The following is an 11224-nucleotide window of genomic DNA, read 5'->3' on the forward strand; positions in this document are numbered from 1 at the left end:
CCTTGATTGTGGATTATATTTACACACTGCAATTTCTTTCTAAATGGAGCTCTTTGTATTCAAGGACTTTAGGAGCCTTTCAGCCTGTGATAAAATCCAGTTTGCTACATAGGCTAGGTCTTGCAGTGGTGCCAAGCTCTTGGTCAGGCATGCTGTGTAAAACAGTTTTTCATTTGCACAATAAATACGGCTATGTAGAAGTTCATGTGTGGTGCAGTGGTTTTGCTGACCCTTTACGCTGAAAAACTGCACAATGGCAGACTGTCAGATGCATCGAATGCCTTCGTGTTGTGTCGCCTCAAAATGACAGTTTCCTTTCTTGTTAAAACAGAGGTTGGCTTGAACCAAAGCCACATAAATGGTAACAACAAACTTTGTGGTATTTAAAACGCCTGCATGGATCCCAACGCTGTGGCCTGTTCCTGGTCAAAACAATAGGGCTGGAAAGTCCGCCAACCCTTATAACATATTTTGTTGTGTTTAAAACCCACGTTGTGTGCTAAGCCAGTGGCTCTGTCCCATGCACGTAGGTAGCAGAGGTAGGCAGGAGACCTGACTCCTCTGCTGATTTTGACACTCCAGAGCCCTTCAGATAAGCCCTATGGGGGAAACTCTTTTGGTGGGGAAGCCCCTGTTTAAAGTTTCTCCTTGTCCTATTCAGAACAGGGACAGCAGTCCTGATCTGCATCAGCCCAGCTGCATTTGCTTGCAAAAGGGTGCAGAGAAAATGAGAAAGACTTGGCCCACCATGATGAGGTGCTCCAAAATGGGGGAAACCTTGGGCCAGTCTGTGCTCTGAATCAGCTCAGCCCCTTTAGCCCCTTAGGGATTTCTGTGCCCTTGGCCAGAATATTCACCCTGGCTTGCAGGAAACTTTCCCAGGGAGGGGTTTTCTTGTTTGCTTGCTTGCTTGCTTGCTTGCTTTGCTTTTTTGTTTCTGCTGGAAACTGATGGGTTCTTATGAAATAAACCTTACTACTTTCTCTGGTGACATTTGATTCAAGCTCTCTAAAAAATTTCTGACCAGCTTTAGTAGATACTTTAGTGGGTACAATTTATTTGAATATCTTACATTGATACTAACATGAAAGTCCTGTTTATAAATGTATTAGTGACATTTAAAACATGTAATTCTACTCCTTTCTTTGCTTTCCTCCTGCAGCAGCATTTCAAATCTCTGTGCCTTAATTTCCCTTCCACCCATTACTTACCTTCTCCATAAAAATTCTTTGGAACTAGATTTTTGTTACTTCCTTGTGCGAGAAAATGGAACTGATCTCACTTGGGTCTTTGTATGTTGTAACGTAAATAATATTCAATTAATGGAGTACCTTTAATGATTATTTTTAGGTATCTTACCAGCTACAGTAGCCATTGAGCCTATTAGGATGGTAAAGCCTTTGGATGAATTAACAGACCAGATGAACAGATACAACTCACACACTTATAACAAAATTAATTCTTTCCAGAAAATGATTGTACCATCTTGCAGATTGTTGGAATGATGCTGCCTACTGGCATTTTCCTTCTGCCACAGATAGCTACAAACCACTCCGCAGTGAACTGAAGAGTCCTACAGGATAGCAAACGGATCAGGAATGCCCCCGGAGTGAACCCTCTTTGAGTTCAGGGGGTTCTGTTCAAACAGCTGGAACTGTGTTTGCCTCTTGTATTTTCTCTTCCAGCCTAGATGCAGCTACGAGCTTGTTGAAGCAACCTGCCAGGAAAAAAAAAGTCTGAACTGGTGGGAAAAAACCAAACCACCCTTGCATAATAGCAGCTATACTCGCTGTAACATCATGCCTCTAATGATGGTCCTATCCCCACCCCTGGCCAACAGCAGATGCTTGGTGAAGAGTGTAAGAAGGGTGACATGAGTATGGTGATACGTGTCCAAACACCCTCCTGTGGCTCCGTGGCTCTTGACCGTGGCTGGTCATGGCTCAAGCTGGTGCAGGGACATGCCAGCACAAAGGCAGCCATCAGTGGGATGTGTACGTCCAGAGCCAAGCCTGAGGGGAAGGCAAGGAGGCACATGCAAACATGGAGAAGGGGTGTCCCCAGGCAGGCTGGAGCTTGCCTGGGGCGTTATTTAACAGCCAGCTCCATCTAACTGCAACGTGCTGTCTCCAGTACAGTCCTGCCTGATCACACTCAAACCAGCCTTCGTTCTTCAAAAGCTGTTTATATACACTGGTTATCCTATCTGGTTTTGCTACTGGTTGTTTTTGGTAAGTGGTGTTTAGTGATCTCACCCTTTGTAGGAGAAATGTGACTGTTTTAGGATTTGGTCTGGGTTAGGTGTTTGATTTGGGCTCTCCCTGAGCTTGGCTCAACATCCCCTGAATCGCAGGACCTGCAGGCTACCCTCCAGCCTAATTTAGGTACAGAAAAGTATGGTGCATAGGTCTGATCCCACCCAGCTCTTCTCTTGGTACGTACAGCCTAGCTGTGATCTCAAACAAACCTGTTCCCAGGGGCTCCATGTGTTGCTCGGTGTTAATGGTAAGTCATAAAATCCTAGCCCAGGCTTCCTCCTGAGCCTGAGTGCCTCGGCTGGCAGCCTGCTGCTCTGCTCCAGGCTCCTCTGCTTCACGCACTCAAATGCTTTTATTTTCTGTGGCTGGATGTAATGGGACTCACCTGGTTTAACTGCCAAGCTAAGTCAGCAAAATAATCTTGAATATCAATGTAGATTTCTCCTGTTCTACTGCAATGGCTGGATTAGTGCTCCTTTCCCCGAAATGATAACATCTCCTCCCCTGCCACCAGAAAAACCCTAAAGCCCTCCTCAGTGCAGGAACTAAAACTGTCACAGTCATTGCAGTTTCCACAGGTAGCATCTTTTGTGTTGGTTAATGAGCTTTTTGAAGGCCTTATTAGTATGGCAGTAGAACTGTTTCGTGGCTTTCGTGGTACGAATAAAGTAGGACTAAAATTGTGACTGCAAAAGTTGAAAGGAGTACAGTTACTGGGTGTTTGTTAATTCCATCTTTGCAGGAGGATAGCAGCTGCTTTTCTTTTCTTTTTTAACAGATGGAGTGATTTCTCATGTAGTGTTACAGTAATGACCAACGTGACACAGAAGGAAAATTCTGTGACAATATGGTGAGCAAGATCTTATTGACAGCTCCACTTGGTTGTAATTTGTAAGCTCTATATTGTTGCTCTATTCTTTTTTCTCCCCCTGCCCCCCCCCCCCCCCCCCCAAATGCTGCCTGTCTTTTCTGCCATATAGAATTAGATTTCAAGTTGAATGAAACAATTTAATTTTAAGGACTCTTAGCTAAAAGCTGTTCAAAATCTTTACCAGAATTTACACCCCACCATAAGTTTAAGAAAATAAAAAAGCACTGTATTATGAAGTGATGGTGTGAAAATTATCCCCTATTTCATTTCTCTGTTGAGATGGCAGCCTTGATGTCTCCTGTAGCAGCTGATACCCTCTCAAGGACAGGACTTACCTGCTTTGCAGAAGGCAACCTAGTCCTAGCATGAAGCTGGTACAACTAAGGACCAGCCCAACACCCAGGGCACAGCCCCGGTGTATGGACCATGAATGATGAGGAAGGAGTGCTTGAACCCTGCCCTATAACTAAACAGCGTGCAGGGGGTGGAAAAATGCCCTGGGATGTAATTATCAACTAAAATCTCTGGCTTCTGCCATGCATAGAGGTGCTCATAACAAATGACACCCTCCATTTGTAGAGAAGCTGAAAATCCAGCTAGAGACACCCACCCGCAGCCCCTCTTTTGCAAAGCATAGAATCGTAGAATGGTTTGGGTTGGAAAGGACCTCAAAGATCATCTAGTTCCAACCTCCCTGCCATGGGCAGGGACATGTGCCTGCGATGGCATGGTTAGCTCTATATCACTATGTGCGTGTAGCTGCATGGATAAGGTAAAGGGCTCTCAATATCCTCATAAGCTCCTCTGTAATCTGTATGGGGAATAGGTCACAAGGCAATATATCTATGGGATAGCTGGGATGATGTTCTGCTCTTCCTTAGAATCTATTAGGTTTGAAACTTGAAAACAAAAAGCGAATGTTTGTTAGCTTGATGCTGTAAAAAGTACACCCGAAATGTTTTCTTAGAAGGGAACATCATGAAATAGCAAAGATGCTATTTCTCTGTGGATGATAAGGAAGACAGACAGAAGGATCCAGTGGATTCAGCAATAGCATAAAGCAGAACTGCAGAGAATATTGTGCCAGTGGGAGAACAGGTGGAGCTTGCATGTGCTGCAATCCTGACCTTCTCTGCTCCTGTATGAGGGGTCTATGGTCATCCTTGCTTCTGAGAAGTGTGGACTGGCAAATTCTGCTCTTAGAACCAGTTCCCAACGAAATAGTTCCAAGGGTTGGTTTTCATGCATGCTACCAAATGCCAGTGACTCTTACAGTCCTGTTACAGACTGCGTACAGTGCAAACACAGCCATTTCTTGGTAACAGGGAGAAATACTCCCAAGAGAGACATTTTCCTTTACAGTCCATAAATGAGACTTACTTTTTGTGTGTCCTGCACACACAAAATGAGGCCCTTTTAATCTCTGTAGCAGATTTGTCTTTAATTTCTGGAATTGTTGGAAACTTGTGATATTGTTTTTCAGAGGGTTAGTTAGAATAGGGGGAGATTAGACTGATTCTGTATTTCACTTTAACTGCCTTTTAAAATTTCTCCAAGTGAAGGGCTACCAGCCTGCTGCTCAGTGACTAATAAATTTGATTCATCCTCACTCCCCACAGGGTTATCCTCCTTCTTACTAATGTTTGACATTTTACGTTTTAATTAAAATCACCCTCCAAGCAGCAAACCACTAAGAGAATGACAGATATTCTTACTGCAACAAGATGTAAGCAAAAGGGCAATTTGCTAACTATATCTTTGATAGTGCCTCTCACTTACACTCAACATGACCACCTAATGTTTGTGTGTGTGTGTGTGTGTGTGAGACAAGGCAACACCTATCTTAACGTCCAGGGTATTTCCAGTGTCCCAAGATATTATCATTTAATGTCTGCATTTCAGTAGGAGCGACTGGGACTCAGGAGTAGCAGTACTTGGTTGGTGCTATATAGACACATTTATAAAGTTGTGTAGCCTAAGAGAAGGGAAGGAGGGCAAACAGGAGCAAAGTAAATCACAGCTGTGGAAGCAATTGCAATGAAAATGCTCTAAATTGTGTGGCAGCTGGCTGCTGGCTGCCCCAGCCATCACTAAGGGGCTGGTTGTATGGGAACTCCCCGTGGAGAGGAGCAGAATGGAAGGACCGGTGGATAAACCTGGTGGACAGGTGTAGAGAGGGTGTTTGTGTAAGGGCCTATACTAACAAGCATGTTAAACTATCATCACATGAAGCTGAAGAGCTGGCAGCAAAGCTGGTGTCAGTGACAACATAGAGGAGATGGCTGGTGGGAGACAGAGCAAGAGGCTAGAGTGCATAGGTGAAGGTGTGAGGCGCCTTGTGATCAGAGTTACAACGTCCTTGGAAGGAAAAGCAGGTCGAGGAAGGTGATCCTGCCCCTCTACTCTGCTCTTGTGAGACCCCACCTGGAGTACTGCGTCCAGCTCTGGGGGCCCCAGTACAGGAGAGACATGGAGCTGTTGGAGAGAGTCCAGAGGAGGGCCACGAAGCTGATCAGAGGGCTGGAGCACCTCTCCTATGAGGACAGGCTGAGAGAGTTGGGGTTGTTCAGCCTGGAGAAAAAGCAGCTCCGGGGAGATCTAATGGTGGCCTTCCAGTTTCTGAAGGGGCCTACAGGAAAGATGGTGAGGGACTGTTTATCAGGGAGTGTAGTGACAGGACAAGGGGTAATGGGTTTAAGCTGAAGGAGGGTCGATTTAGATTAGATGTTAGGAAGAAATTCTTTCCTGTGAGAGTGGTGAGGCACTGGAACAGGTTGCCCAGAGAGGTTGTGGAGGCCCCATCCTTGGAAGTGTTCAAGGCCAGGCTGGATGGGGCTTTGGGCAACGTGGTCTAGTAGAGGGTGTCCCTGCCTATGGCAGGGGGGTTGGAACTAGATGATCTTTGAGGTCCTTTCCAACCCAAACCATTCTATAATTCTGTGATTCTATGAAGAGGAGGTAATGCTACCAGAAAGGATGTATACCCTTTGCAGAGGTGAGTCTGTAGGCCTTGAGAAGGGGAGTAGCAAAAGCATGGAAAAGTGCTTTAATTATTTGAACAGAAAGAAGGAAAACCTGAAAATGTTTTGGAAAAACCTGAAAGTGGTGGAAATGTTTTTAACTGGTCTGTACATAAGGCAGAGAAAAGATAATCCATTGAAGATGCCCTCTAGGGTACAGAGCTTGATAATAACAAGATGGTGAAGCCAAAGGGACAAGGATGGATGCTGGCAGAGGGACAGAACAGTGCTGTAAATCCATTGGGGAATTGATGCCTGAATATGTATGGAGAGTCAGAAAGGCATCAATCCAGTGGCTTGGGAATGGCAGCAAATCCAGAATGAGCCCTTCAGATTATGAATTTTATTTACCTTTGACAGAGAGCTCTGGTGACACTTATCCAGGTGCTCATGATAAGCCAATTTTTTTCAGATGACAGTGACTGGATGTGTGTGATGTGAGAAATGCGATCTTTCCTCTACTCATGCAGTCTAAGAGCATAGAGCTATGTTGTAAGAGGGTAGTGACACAGCCTATGCCTCACTTGTTTCTAACCTAATGCACCATATTCTAGACTCTCACTGGCCTCTCTTCCTCTATCTCAAACTCAGCAACAAAAAATATTTTCCTCATACATATTGAGTCTGCTCAATGTTGAGGATGTTATTTCAAATGTCTTCAGAAAAGACAGCATGCAAGAAAAACTTGCAAAACCCTGCAAGTTACAGGCTTGTCTGGGCCTTTCTGAATTATTATATGAACCCCAAAGGAATAGTGGAGAAATGACAACTCCCTTTCATGTGATATTCTGGCTGCCCTTAGGAGATGAACTCCCTTAGGAGTGAAATATGTGACTTTTGAAGAGAAACATACTTAATAGAGAGGAAGAAAGCTTAGCTATATTGGTATGAATATATAGGGAAAGAGAGAAAGCCGTGAGAGAGACAGGTTTTGTATTCATAGCTCATTTCTCCTCCTTTCTGGAACAGAAAAGTCAAAGAAACATGGTAGTTCCTCTTAAGAAGCTCAATGATCTGCATTTCAGCATCGCCAAAACCAGAAAATCAAGTGGGACTAACTGGTCTCCTGTAGCTCCAGGGAGAGACCTGTTTTTGGTTTGCTAGAATAGCTAGTAGATAGCAACAACCCTGTGGCATGTACTGTTGGTATTAAGAGCTCAGGAGATAAAAGCTGTTATAAGAAATAGTGTTTGTGTCTCACCATGACTCGGTCCTTTAGGAGTGAATTTACAAAAAATGGTAGAGGTGCCTCCTTCTGTTGGGACATCTGAATTTTGCGTGGAGGAGGCACTTGCACCAACCCTGGTAGAACCACATGGACTTCCTAAGGGCCATCACTGGGCATCTTTACTTATGATAGAAAGGGTCTTGGCTGTTTTCAGAAGCATGTTTCTTTCAAGAGGATTTCTGTGTCAAAGTTGCAAGATGCTTTGCTAGGATCTCTGAGTGCAGACACGTACTTGAAAATAGGAACAGACACCGCATCTCAGGAAAACAGGTGCAACGCTGTACAGATTCCTACCCTCCGCTGGCTGTCCCTCAGGCATGTTGACTCATGGGTTAGTCTACACAGGCACGTGGAAGGAAAGAAATCCAAACTAGCTAAATGATCTGAATTTAAAGTGGATTGATTAATTAAATCTGTGTGTAGATGTTCTTGTTCAGAATCAAGGTAAATTAAGATAAGTCTCATAAAGGCCAAGTTAATTCTGAAGGAGAATACGTACGTAGAGATTTAATGCATTTTTAACTAATCCATTTTCGCAGTTAATTCAGATTAACCGTACTCAGTGTTCCTCTCTAGGAAAGCCCTTCAAGAGAACAAGACATGGGAAAAACACCAGACTCAGAAATGCAATGTTTTTAAACACCCAGCACTGTCGATTACAAAGTAGATAATTACCACTGTGGTGTTCCCGAGTTGAATGGCTGCACGCAGACCTACCTGTGTCGGTGCTGTTGGAGGGGGCAGCGGTCCTGGGAAGGACTTGCCAAGGGCATCCTTGCTTCCAGGAAGGTGCTTTGGGAAATGGCGCAACATGCTGTCTAAGCCTTGGCTAACCTGCTGCTACGAGGAATTTTGATCGTTAATGAGATGTCTGTGCTAATAAAATGCATCCTCCCCACAATGAGCATGGAGTCGGCTGATACCTGTGCCTGCTTGCTGTTTGCGTGCAAAAGAGGCAGGATGCGGTGTGAATCTTAATGGTTTCTCTCCTACCTGGAGTGATGTATTCTCGGGCAAGATCCTGTCTTCACTCCTCTGTGTAAACCAACCAACCAAACATTGCTTAGCCCTGTGAAGTCTCTTCTTTAGCTTAAAAAGTCAAAACCTGGAGTTTAAGCTTTATTATTGATTTAAAAAAATATATTGTGAACAATAACTTACAGGGAAATGGGAGATTATGAATAAATAATAAGGTGCATAGGTGTACAGGGAAAATACAGCAGTCCATAAATATAGTTAAGAACTCAGTTGTACAGTAAAAAGAAATGGTATAAAAATGTAGATGACTAAAGCAATATGTGTGCAGAGGAATAATAATCTACCATGAATTAAAATATGCAAGTATTGGGGACTAAATTGCTTTTACTACTCTATACATTTTTTTAAAGTACCTAGAGGCCTTCAGGTATGAGTGCTAAAATAAAAATATTATTATTATGGTTTTTGGGGGGCAGACGAGTTGGAACTCTAGGATGTCCCCTGTGCCTTAGCTCTATTTCTTGTGGTTAAATGCATTGGGCCAAATTTATCCCTGTTCTGCTATATTTATTGTTGAAAGCACTTTAGAAAAGTGCGTATTAAAGCTATATCTAAAGAAGCACTGAATTCTGAACAGGCATTAAAAGCAAGGCAATAAAATCAAAGATGTTCTCTCAGGTCAGTTTAGTTTTGGGTGAGGGGAGCGACTGCTCAGTCACATCAGTCCAGTGAATCCGAAGCAACAGCGCGTGAAAAATATGGTGGCAAAATAATGTCTCCATGTGGGGCAAGTGCTAATGCTAATCACTGGCTAGGCTGCTTCTCAGTTTTTACTCATGGATTTTATCCTAATTTTTTCACTGATTATTATTCCCCACTGGTGACTTCCAAGATAACTTTTGTCCCTATTTTGCAGGGAAATTTGAGGCCAACGTTTTTGCTGCATAATGAAATTCATGTAAGGAAATTTTTCATAGTGCCCGCCAGCAGCAGCCTGCAAAGCGATCGTGGTTTTCCTGCTGACTGTGAAGGAGCTGGGACTGAGCCTTGGAAGAAGACACCCAGACTGCAGGACCTCCGATGGGTTTGCAGCCCAAGAGGCACCCCGTGCACACGTATGGCAGCAGGTACGTTTTGCCGCTGTCACTGCCACAGCTGGCTTGGGTGATACTTTTGTAATCAGGGCAGTTGTGCTGTTGGGGCACAGCTGCTGGCAGTGACAGATGCCAAACCGGCCAGGTCTGCGGTTCCTTCGTCTATTTTACATTCACCTCCCACTTGCTTCAGAGCATTGGGCCCTTCAGGAAGAGCTTGCATGACTTTAAGGAGATGCAACAAATATTCAGGAAAGATAAAAGGAAAGGAAGGGAAGAACTTCATTTTCTATCATGTATTTTTTTCTGCAGTCAAGCTATTTTACAGGGTTTGATGACTCCTGTGTCCAAAACAGCCAGTTAAATCTTGTGTGGAGAAGCTGAGGCTCTCTATAGCCTTACTTCTCGAGCAGCCGTTTGCCTGCAGCTGGTCCAGCTGCATTGTCCTCCTTCCTTAGATCACACCCAGGGCCTCCCATGGCAGGACTGCAGCTACATAAAAGCGGTGATGGCTGCCAAGCAGGGTCACATTTGGAAGAAGAAAGAGGGCCATATGGGAAGTGTGCAAAATGTCTCCCCAAAGAAGGGAAAAGCTACAGGCAGTGGGATGTGAAGAACATGCTTGGTCGCTTGCTGTTATTCCACGGCAATGAGTTACAGGAGAGCGGCTGAGCGGTTGATACTGAGGCTTCATAATGTCTAGACGCATCTTGTGTATTTTTGCAACCACGTTTTCAACTTGTCATTGCAGAACCTGGCATGGCCGCATGTGCAAAGTCCCATTTTATGAGAGGAGGAGGAAAGGAAGGCCGCCAGTGGGCGGCAACCAAGCTCACAGCACTGTTTGCCATGATTTTGCTTCCATGTGCAAAGTAGAATTGCACCTGAATTGGTTCATTTTTGCTGCCACAGCTGCAACTCAAAGGTTTAATCCTGCGGACCACTCTGTTTGGCTGATAGAAAGGAGCTGACACACTGGGGCTCAGTGTGGCATTTGCTCAGCACTTGTGCAAGCAGCTTATTTAGCATGCGTGGTACAGTGTAAACCTTCATACCTGAGGGGGAGAGGGTGCGGTGCAGGGGTGAGTCCATGGCACCGAAATCAGCCCTACTGAATACCCAGAGAGAGAAATGGTCAGGGACAGAGCTGGAAACAGGCTGTAACGAAGTTATAGCATAAAAACTCTGGTAAGAAACTGAACTAGTTCATGGCAGACAGCAGGGTTGGAAAAGGTCGTGCTCCCAGCCTTTTCACTCCCTGGAGGAGCAGGGAGCCTCGCACAGCCGCTTCGATGCTTCTTCCTGGTTTTGTCCTCTTTATTTAAGTGCTTAGCTCTGCAAAGAAGGAAACGGCAGGGTTCAGTCGTGGCTGACCCCAGTTCGCAGCCATGCCGTAGCAAGGCCCGTGTGTGTGAGAGTTAAAAGCTGTGTAGGGAGTTAACGGGGGTGCATATACCAAAAGGTATCTATCTTTCCTGGATGCCCTTGGGAGCATCGGCGTGTAGTACTTGTCTTTTGCTTTATTTCTGTTAGTTAAAAATGTCCCTACTGGTTGCGGTGCAAGCAGCTCGTACCTCGTGCGGCTCAGGCTTGGCATCCTGTGCCTTTCTGTGGAGAGAGGCTCTTGACCTCAGCGCAGAGGCTGCGTTTTTACCAGCAAAACGTGCAAAGGGAGCGAGGGAAAGCTCCATTTTCTGTTTCATTTAACGTATAGGGATCACCCGCGCTAAAAGGATCGAGGTGTTTTCAGAAGCACACAGACATTTTCAGGGTGG

General features: G+C 44.8%; 1 long non-coding RNA gene across 8 annotated transcripts in view; it reads left to right on the top strand.

The window, feature by feature from the left end:
- Positions 1-11224, top strand: part of LOC142600468 (uncharacterized) — a 56264-nt gene that overhangs the window by 27338 nt on the left and 17702 nt on the right. For 4 of the 8 annotated variants that reach the window (XR_012833965.1, XR_012833963.1, XR_012833961.1 and 1 more), the window contains exons 2-3: positions 3037-3108; positions 9272-9482. This is a non-coding gene — a long non-coding RNA (uncharacterized LOC142600468). The remainder of the gene's footprint in view (positions 1-3036; positions 3109-9271; positions 9483-11224) is intronic. The other 4 variants (XR_012833960.1, XR_012833966.1, XR_012833959.1 and 1 more) reach the window with 1 other exon arrangement.

This window comes from Balearica regulorum, chromosome 2, assembly GCF_011004875.1.
Source record: "Balearica regulorum gibbericeps isolate bBalReg1 chromosome 2, bBalReg1.pri, whole genome shotgun sequence".
NCBI classification, from domain to species: Eukaryota; Metazoa; Chordata; class Aves; order Gruiformes; family Gruidae; genus Balearica; species Balearica regulorum.